The following is a 10,734-nucleotide window of genomic DNA, read 5'->3' as shown; positions in this document are numbered from 1 at the left end:
CAAACTTCATGAAGAAAATAACGCAAAAATCACGTTACTGAAAGAAACAATGCTTGACCAATCAGTGTTGTTTTTTTCTCTACAGAAATACGTCCGATATGTGTACGAAAATGGCGAGATTACCGGCAAACTTCACGAAGAAAATGACGCAAAAATCAAGGGTACTGAAAGAAACAATGCTTGACCAATCAGTGTTGTTTTTTTCTCGACTGAAATTCGTCCGATATGTCTACGAAAATGGCGAGATTACCGGCAAACTTCACGAAGAAAATGACGCAAAAATCAAGGGTACTAAAAGAAACAATGCTTGACCAATCAGTGTTGTTTTTTTCTCGACTGAAATTCGTCCGATATGTCTACGAAAATGGCAAGATTACCGGCAAATTTCACGAAGAAAATGACGCAAAAATCAAGGGTACTGAAAGAAACAATGCTTGACCAATCAGTGTTGTTTTTTTCTCGACTGAAATTCGTTCGATATGTCTACGAAAATGGCGAGATTTCAGGCAAATTTCACGAAGAAAATGACGCAAAAATCAAGGGCACTGAAAGAAACAATGCTTGACCAATCAGTGTTGTTTTTTTCTCTACAGAAATACGTCCGATATGTGTACGAAAATGGCGAGATTACCGGCAAACTTCACGAAGAAAATGATGGTCTATATCACAAAGAAAATGACGCAAAAATCACGTTACTGAAAGAAACAATGCTTGACCAATCAGTGTTGTTTTTTTCTCGACTGAAATTCGTCCGATATGTCTACGAAAATGGCGAGATTACCGGCAAACTTCACGAAGAAAATGACGCAAAAATCAAGGGTACTGAAAGAAACAATGCTTGACCAATCAGTGTTGTTTTTTTCTCGACTGAAATTCGTCCGATATGTGTACGAAAATGGCGAGATTACCGGCAAACTTCACGAAGAAAATAACGCAAAAATCACGTTACTGAAAGAAACAATGCTTGACCAATCAGTGTTGTTTTTTTCTCGACTGAAATTCGTCCGATATTTCTACGAAAATGGCGAAGTTACCGGCAAACTTCATGAAGAAAATAACGCAAAAGTCAAGGGTACTGAAAGAAACAATGCTTGACCAATCAGTGTTGTTTTTTTCTCTACAGAAATACGTCCGATATGTGTACGAAAATGGCGAGATTACCGGCAAACTTCACGAAGAAAATGACGCAAAAATCAAGGGTACTGAAAGAAACAATGCTTGACCAATCAGTGTTGTTTTTTTCTCGACTGAAATTCGTCCGATATGTCTACGAAAATGGCGAGATTACCGGCAAATTTCACGAAGAAAATGACGCAAAAATCAAGGGTACTGAAAGAAACAATGCTTGACCAATCAGTGTTGTTTTTTTCTCGACTGAAATTCGTTCGATATGTCTACGAAAATGGCGAGATTACCGGCAAACTTCACGAAGAAAATAACGCAAAAATCACGTTACTGAAAGAAACAATGCTTGACCAATCAGTGTTGTTTTTTCTCTACTGAAATTCGTCCGATATGTGTACGAAAATGGCGGGATTACCGGCAATATTCACGAAGAAAATGATTTAACTTTGATTTTTGAAATTGCAAGCCTCCGCCTACGAAATGAAAGATAGTCTATGAAATAGTGGACATTATGTGATTACAGAACGTTTTCAACGTATGAAAATGTTATTGCTGATTCAAGTCCGGTCAGTGCAAAGATTGCCAAGTGATAATTTGTTTCACCTTGACTAACTCATGAATTTTGCTCCGTGTGAGCTGAGTGTGAAACAAATTTTTAATTTTCTTAAGGAAAATGAAACTTTTTTGGAAATTGTAATTTTAAAGATTTTAACGTTCTTCCAAGTCAATGTACATGTAAGTCCGATTTACAAAGATCGGCGGGGAAAGTTACAGCTCATATGCTTTCTGTTTTCTTGAAAATATTTTAGAGCCTTTGTAAGACCGGCAGAAAAGGTCGGCAAGAGGTGCATTTCCTCTGTAATTTGTTATATTTGCAACTCGCCATATGATCTTTGTTATTGTAAGCCCGATCTTGAAGTATCGGCGAGAAAATTAACAGCATCCTGAACTCCTCTGTAGAAAAGACGAAAAGTCTGTAAGAATTCGCCACATGTCCATAAGCAGAGCCAAATTCAGCGGTAAAATCTGGTTAAAGAGCAGCTAGCACGTGGTTACTGTCGTAATGCCCATGTAAAGCTGATTTATTTTACGAGGAATATTTAACCAGCCTCGGTACATCTGTGCGTACTTCCAGCCACATCAACTGTAATGTATTAATTCTAGTATTTTTTTTTATAAAAAAGGTAAAATAACTACTGAACGGTGTTTTGTTGAAAGGTAAACTATTACCAAATTGTGTTTTGCTTTGACTGACATAATTCATTTAATGAGTTGCCTACTTGGCTGGGCTTTAGTATTTTATTCCAAGCTCACTTAGCCTAGGTATCCGGGATATGAGGCCAGAGGTCAGGTCAGATGTGACATTGATCAAACAATCATCCTGCTGTAGATGAAACCAAGGAACCGGAAGCAGGGAGGAGGACCAACAGATGAACTGATGACCCTGCTTGTAGAGCATACATTTCCTCATTTTAAGGGTTAGTTTGTTAAAACATGCATAGAACGTATTGTAAACATTGGTGATCCATACCTACCTCTTGATGGTTTTGCCTCTGCATTCACCTGACTGTGGGTTTTTGACCTCTTATTGCAAAATCATCTTTCTGGTTTGTGATTGTATAAATTAAGACTTTCAAAATGCAAATAAGGATGGAAGAAGCTACTTGTATGCATAAAAGCAACACCAGCCAAACAAAGGCAGAGGATAATGAATTGATTTCTCTTCAAGTAAATTAACTGAATGAAGAGACAAATGAAAAGTTAGACATTATTTGTGCCATCTTTCAGTATTAACTGATTCACAAATTTTCTTTCCTCTTTTTGTATGTTACAGAACTTTAGCCAAGAGATCACCAATCCTTGACCAGAGGCCGAGAGAGGTTGGTCCTGTGAGACAATTGAATGACTGCTTCATGCCACCAAAGGCAGAAAATTTGGAACCAACTTAGAAAGATAACCAAGAGACAATGGTGAGATAGACACATATCAGTCCCTAGAAAAAAATGGTATCACTCTAAGCAGGTTGAGCAACTGCTTGAGTGTCTGGTAATTCAAGATTCTGCGGACCTGAACAACAACAAAGTAGCTGAACCTTGAGGTTTCCTTTAATCACAGAATTGAGACAACTAAGCAGTTTCAATCTTGATGTTACATGAACAGTGCATTAGAGCAAAGTTCTATATACATACTAGCACTGATTTCTTCGGAAACCCTCCCCAACAAAATTGCTCAAGATTCTAATCTTTTAAAGATGCTGAACTGAAAGATCATGTTACTAATGCCACCTAGCTCGCCTAGGCCAAGATTTTTTTATTTCACAGATACTTACAAGATGCCACACAGGAAGATGAAACTCAAAAGGATGACAAGTCGTTGATTCAGAGGAGTCAAGAAGGAGACACTGACGAACCCATAGTTGCATTGATGCCGTTACCCATTCTGGAGGTAGGTTCACTTCCAAACAAAGAAATGAGGAGGAAGAACAGTGATTCAAATATTAAACATTCAATTCAATGGAAAGGAGAATTGGGTACTTGAACTGTTAAGTCTGAAACAAAATGTGCATGCACTGTATGTTTGTCATGTGTTCTGATCCTAAGTTTATTTCCATTGTTATTGATTACAAGAAGAAATAGGCCATTTGCTTGGTAGTAACTTTCACAAACTATACATTTGCAATGTACAAAGTACATGCTTGTACCTTCGCTGATTTTCAAGTTGCCTTTCTTCATTAATGCTCTACAGGGTGGATTAAGACCTCAAGGCCTGAATGATAAATCTGGTTGGATGAAGATGAGCCTGCAGCCCATCTGGACAAGGATGACCCATGGCTACTCACATCATAAAAGACAACACTGAAGAACTGGAGCTGGAACTTGGAGGAAGACAAACAGATGAACTGAGGATCTTACTTGTTGTGCCATCATTCAACAAGTCTCTGGGTGAGTAAAATTATTCAAATCTCTTAACTATTGCCTGATTACTAGTCGCAGAAGACACTGCTAAATTATTCTTTCTAAACAGGCCAATAGCAGATTTTATGTTTGTAGCTTAACCCGAACATGACTGTAAACCGAACTACTGAAGATGTTTAAATATTATTGACTCTGAATGTTCACTTTTGACTGTAATTGTGAAATTTAGCTTCAGCTCTCTAACTATTCAGGAACATACATTTTCTTCAAAATCCAAGATACGAGGACCTGTCAGGCCAGAGGAGATTAAAATTGAGCAATCATCCTACTTGGATAAAATGAAGGGACAGAGGAGGGTCACCAGATGAAGTGAGGACCCTGCCTGAAGAGTACATGTGTATACATCTCCTAATTTGAAAGGTTAGTTTGTTAAAATAAGCATAGAGAAAGTATTGTAAATATTGGTGATCCACAGCTCCAATTGCAAAACCAAGATGGAGATGAAGAGGCTACCTGTGTGCATGGCAACCTCACCCAAACTTAGAAGAAGATGGGCGAATTAACTAAGAGACAAACTAAAAAGGTGGATTCATGAAATTGATGGCTGACGGTGTCAAGAATTACTTGTTCCTATAAAAGGTGTTTTGAAAGTCCTTAGTGATATATCTCAATACTGACTGATTCACAAGTTCTCTTTTCTGTCTTTAGTGCATTGCAGACCTCAGCTGAAAGATCACAAATCCTTGACCTGAGGCTGAGAGAGGTTGCTCCAGTGAGACAATTGAATGATTCATGCCACCAAGGGTAGAAATGAGGATTATGAACCAATGCGGCATGATAGCCAAGGAAGACTGGTGAGATGCACACATACCAATCTCTAGACGAATTTTCTCACTGAAAAGTGTTGGGTAATTCAAGATTCTGCTGACCGGAACACTACAGTAGCTAAACTTTGAGGATTCTGTATATCACAAAATTGAAATAACAGAGCAGTGTAATTCGTCCTTGATGGTATATGCAGTGCCAATGCTCAGTACATTGTCATTTACAAGATCAAACCTGTACATGCATACTAGCACTTTTTTCTTCAAAAACCTCCAAGAAAATTGCTCAAAATTCTAACCTTTGAATAAGCCGAAATCGAAAATCATGTTACTAATGCAACCCAGCTAGCCTGGGCCGAGAGTTTTTTTTTCCACAGGAATTTGAAGGATAGCAAATGGGAAGAAAATACTTAAAAGATGAAGCATCATTGATTGTTTGGAGCCAGAATAGCGCTGATGAACCTATATGGTAACCTTGATGCCATGACCAATTCTGGAGGTAGGTTCACTTCCAAAAATAAAAAAAGTGAATTGGTCAGGAAGGAAAGTGATTCAAAAATCAAACATTCAAGTGAATGCCTTTAAGTTATACACCATCAGGACTTCAGAAGAGAACTGGGTATGCCAACTGTTATTTCTGAAACAAATTGCATACTATATGCTTGTCCTATATTTTGATCCTAAAGTTTCCTTCCATTGTTGCTCATTACGAGAATAGTATGTCCTTTGCTTACATAGTTCCTTTATAAATGTTGTAGAACAAGATGAAGACTATTGGGCCTGGACGAGATGGACTGGATGAAGATGAGCCTGCACCCTCCTGGATGAAGACGGGTCTGCACCCTCCTGGATGAAGACGGGTCTGCAGCCTCCTGGATGAAGACGGGTCTGCAGCCTCCTGGATGAAGATGAGCCGGCACCCTCCTGGATGAAGACGGGTCTGCAGCCTCCTGGATGAAGACGGGTCTGCAGCCTCCTGGATGAAGACGGGTCTGCAGCCTCCTGGATGAAGACGGGTCTGCAGCCTCCTGGATGAAGACGGGTCTGCAGCCTCCTGGATGAAGACGGGTCTGCAGCCTCCTGGATGAAGACGGGTCTGCAGCCTCCTGGATGAAGACGGGTCCGCAGCCTCCTGGATGAAGACGGGTCTGCAGCCTCCTGGATGAAGACGGGTCCGCAGCCTCCTGGATGAAGACGGGTCCGCAGCCTCCTGGATGAAGACGGGTCCGCAGCCTCCTGGATGAAGACGGGTCCGCAGCCTCCTGGATGAAGATGAGCCGGCACCCTCCTGGATGAAGACTGGTCTGCACCCTCCTGGATGAAGACAGGTCTGCAGCCTCCTGGATGAAGACGAGCCGGCACCCTCCTGGATGAAGACGGGTCTGCACCCTCCTGGATGAAGACGGGTCTGCAGCCTCCTGGCCTGGATGAGACTGGCTGAATGAAGATGAACCTGCAGCCCATCTGGACAAGGATGACGCATGGCTACTCACCTCATCACAGACAACACTAAGGAACCACAGGTGAAACTGGGAGGAAAACCATGGGTGTTAATTGGTGGGGGACGGGGGGGACATGTCCCACTTTTTCAAGTGGGGGGTTACTATATCAATTGTCCCCCCCCCACTTTTTTCCCAAACCTAAATGAAAATGTATAGGTTGCAAAGGCAATTGTTAAAAAACTGGCTAAAATAGATAAATCATTGTCTCAGATCACACCACAGAGCAATTTATACTCCAAAACTTTCGGGGACCCCTGAGTGGGCCCCGGACCCCACACTGCTCAAAGCTTCGCGCTTCACGCTCACATTTGTTCTGATCAGAACTATGTCCCCCCCCCCACTTTTCAAAATGGATTGATGCCCTTGAGGAAAACAAACAGATGAATTGATGATCCTGCTTGTTATGCATTCAATCAATGCAGTTCTTTGGGTGAATAAAATTCCATTCAACTGAATGAGAAACTACTGCCTGTTTACTAGTAGTAGAATATTCTGCTAACGTACTTCGCGTTCCAAAATGGCCAATCACAATTTTTGTTTGCCATCCTATCAGGGTTTATCAGTACCATTCTGCTTGTGGGTTTAAACTTTTGGTTCTTATTCTGAAATTTAACTTCAGCTCTAGAAATATCAAGGAGACATACCTTTTCCTTAAAAAAACTAAAACAAGGGAGCCCAAGAAAGTGTTTCTGTTTGGAAAGATGCAAGCCAAATGATGACAATATTCTTCTGCTGACTTAATTTCTGCTGATTGAGACTCACTTTTGAAGTAATTTTTTCCACTTTCTCTTTTTTTCTGTAGATTCTTCAAGGCACACATCATCAGCAGATAAGAGGACGGCGAACTACAGCTGCTGAATATAATCACATCCGTGTCTTACTGAAAATAGTGCTTTTGCTGTGTTGTACTTAAGAACAGTGGCACACCCACGATTTATCATGCGGGCTTAGACCAGAATTTACCTCCAAATAGCTCAAGATGCTAAAACCCCTCCCCTGTTTCTCCATAGAGGACTGGGATGTATGTATGGCTATCTATCAGAGCTGATATTTTGAAGTTAAGGCGTATACTGCATCTTTGTTTTTCAAAAAAAAGGAAAAAAAGAAAACCTAAAGGGCTCCCCAAGGTACATCCCCCCCAGCTTGGGTGTGACACTGTTTATGAATGGTCCTTAGTATACAAATAGTGAGTGCTTCTTCACTCCTGTAGTGGAAGGAATAGTTATGAGATGACAGGTGGAATATTCTCTTCCAGAAGGTGAAGCCGAATATTCCATTTCATCTCGTAAAAAATGATCCATTCTGTTGCAGGAATGTGAAACATTCACACCTGTATATTCAACGACTGAATAAAACCTGGCAAAAATCCCCTCATCACATAAAAAAATTAATATAAATTCCTTTCAAACAAATCTGCATAACTTTTGTGATCACGCCATGAATGATATGAACATGAAATTATGGCAGGTAGAATGTTGATCGATCCATTCCTAAACATGGCCAGGTAGATTATTCAGTCGTTAATTAACACAGATGATTCACAATGCAGTTTACCACCCAAAGGTTGTCATGGAGAGGCATTTTTCATGGTGTATTATGGGATGAATAGTCCACAAAATCTCATTCACTAACTGAGCTGTGCAAGGAAAACTTGATTTTTTTTCGAATGTTTGTTTATCATCGTCTTGATTGAAAATTCAAAATTCCTTATTGTGAATAGATGTTAGGTCGTCAAAATGATAGTTTTGTGGGTGCAGAAAACGCCTCAATCAACTATCCCCAAATTACATATAAAATGCACTTAATCATGGCTGCGTGTCGACCTTCAACTTGAAAGTGGCCTGTCCATGGTCAACTCTTGGTGGCGCACTGTATTGGAAATCGCCTGTATTATTTAATACTTAATCATATTATTACAAGTAAAAATCTGTTCAATACTGGGAAATTTCTGAAATTTGTCAAAATTTGATAATGTCATGAGGTGGTTATTATAAGATAAAGGCCTTTCGAGAAGTCTTCAATTTTTTTCACATACCCATCTTTATGTGAAAGGCACAGCTGATTAGAAACCACTTCACTAATCACAAGTAACTGCTTGTTTCTTGTTGGGTATCCAAATGATACATTGGCTCCTTGGAAATCCCATGTCGGGAAATATACAGATAGCAGACATTTATTTAGCCAAGATAATTGTATTTGTAAAATTGTAAATGTAGATTTAGCTTAGAAAGCTTTCTTGATCTCCTGTAAGGTTTTTATTTATGCACACAGAAATTGACTACCTAATTGAAAGAAGGGCCCAACTCCAACAAAACCTTTTTTGAGTTTAAAAATATTCATTTCATTTTCTATTGAAGGAGTTCCAAACGAGACCAACTAACTCTCCTAGGCCAAAATGTTGGAGTTGGGTCTTTCACTTTCAAAATGATTGGAGAGTATTGCCAAAATGAAACAAATACACTACTCAAGAAAAGTTATGGACTTTTTATTTTGTCATTTGACTTTTCCCTGAAACTTCCATTTTGAGAATGTGCATTTGATGTTTTGAAACATTTTTAAATGTTTAATTCCAATGAGAAGACCATCTAGATAAACAAAAATGAAAGAACTAGACCCCACTCATTGCTTGGAAAAAAAATTACAAGTTCAGAAAAAAGTGGTCCTTAACTTTTTTTTAGTACCATAATTTTATCTTCTTTCTTGTCATTCTATTCGTTTGGTTGTCATGTCAGGGAACAAGTTAACACATGACTTAAAATAACTGCAAAATAAAGCTATTATTTTAATGAGACGTACACATGTTAATTAAGTGATTTTTAAACTTTCCTCTCAACATGTTTAACTGCCTTCATTTTCTACAGAAAATGTTCCAAATTTTGTTTTAAAAATGTAAAAATCAGTTCCTCAAAGAAGAGAGGGAATAGTCTCTTTATTCACAACAAGCATGGGTTATTCTGATGTCGGAAATGACTTTTCTCCATAAAGTTAAAGGAGGTGCTTGGCTTTCAGAATCTAAAAGATAACAAGTTTGAAGAGTTTGGAATTTTTGATAAGTTTAGGGGCATTAATGACTCGGAGGGATTCATAACGTTTGTTACCATGAGAAAAAAATTTAAGGTTAGGGAATCTCCCCCATACACAGAGTAAATGTGTTTGCCTGGTGGACTTAAAGCCCTCAATGATGCCATCTGAAATTTTCAGGATCCTTTTTGTCTACATATTCATGGATACACTCAAATGGGTGAGGACATTCTAATTACACGGTGTTCATCAGTTTGTACAGTAACGCTTGTTTGCATGAATTTGCTGAAGCTTGCTCCTATTAACCGATTGTTTGTTTTCTTTTGTTCTGCATGCTGTGTTATGATGTATTAAATTACTGACTGGTTGGTTTGCTTCAAACTGGCAAAAGGATAAACACCGTGTGTTCTGAATGTTGCAATGATGCATTTGAAGAACCCAGGATTGAAAGAAAACATTCGTGGGTTAAAACAAGGATGTACAAAATAGTCAAAAGCAATCTTTCATTTGAACGGTGGCCGGGGGGGTATCCCTGTACTTTGTATCTTTCTACAAATTTCTGTTTTCGCTAAAAGTTAAAAATAAAGTTGACAGCTGTATCCTGGTTGTAGGTCACAAGCAGCTCAACATTAATGGCACCCTTCAAAATTAGAAAATAAAGCAGTAAATTTGGTAGCCCAAAATTCGTAATATCACTTCCCAAAGAAATTTTCTCCCAAAATTTATCTTAACTGAAAGAAAACCCCAAAACAGAAAATCTATTCCTAATTAAAATGTGTTTTTAACCTAAACTGATGGAGAATATTTGTCCTAGCGATAAGATGCCACTTATCAGAGACCAACATTCACTGGGTCTAAACTTGCTCGATAGGAGAAACCAGCACATGATGGATATAAAAATGTTCACTGGATTTCTCTGAAGATCTTGAAATGTAGGGGTCTTGGGAAATGTTTCATGGGAGATACTCTTAATTTAACTGCACTTGGTGCAGAAAGAGTGCATTTTTCATTATTAAACTCAATTATGTAGTTTTTGCCCAAAAAATGGTCAAATTGAACATTTATACTGTAACATTTATTTGTAGTCAAAACCTTTTGTACAAGAATAAATTGTACAGTTATCAGGCAAACTTTGGATGCAAATAACAGTTTGTTTTGTGCATAGTTTAGGGAACCAATTCCAGTGTGCTTGTTTCCAGGAATGGTCATACTAATGTTTTGAGTAAATGTATTAATTATGGTCAACCAACTTACCTCTGTGCATACCATATGCCAGCTTGATTGTTTTACCGTTGACCTCTGCCCTGTCTCCAACAGCTACTCCAACCATCCATACAAGTTTTACTC

General features: G+C 38.8%; 1 long non-coding RNA gene across 2 annotated transcripts; it reads left to right on the top strand.

Annotated features, from left to right (window-relative positions):
* The first annotated feature begins 1,632 nt into the window (after positions 1–1,632).
* Positions 1,633–10,533, top strand: LOC110976838 (uncharacterized). 2 transcript variants are annotated; one of them, XR_002597868.2, is made up of 8 exons: positions 1,633–2,603; positions 2,960–3,095; positions 3,447–3,570; positions 3,871–4,067; positions 4,319–4,460; positions 4,749–5,363; positions 5,623–6,387; positions 7,169–10,533. It is a non-coding gene; the product is annotated as an uncharacterized LOC110976838 (long non-coding RNA). The 2 variants fall into 2 exon arrangements; XR_002597866.2 differs by having other exon boundaries at positions 2,960–3,570.
* The last annotated feature ends 201 nt before the right edge of the window (positions 10,534–10,734 follow it).

This window comes from Acanthaster planci, linkage group LG02 (assembly GCF_054643075.1).
Source record: "Acanthaster planci isolate LZ-2023a linkage group LG02, COTS_SCS, whole genome shotgun sequence".
Taxonomy (NCBI): Eukaryota; Metazoa; Echinodermata; class Asteroidea; order Valvatida; family Acanthasteridae; genus Acanthaster; species Acanthaster planci.
The sequence above is the reverse complement of the archived record's forward strand: the minus strand, read 5'-3'. Positions and strand labels throughout refer to the sequence as shown.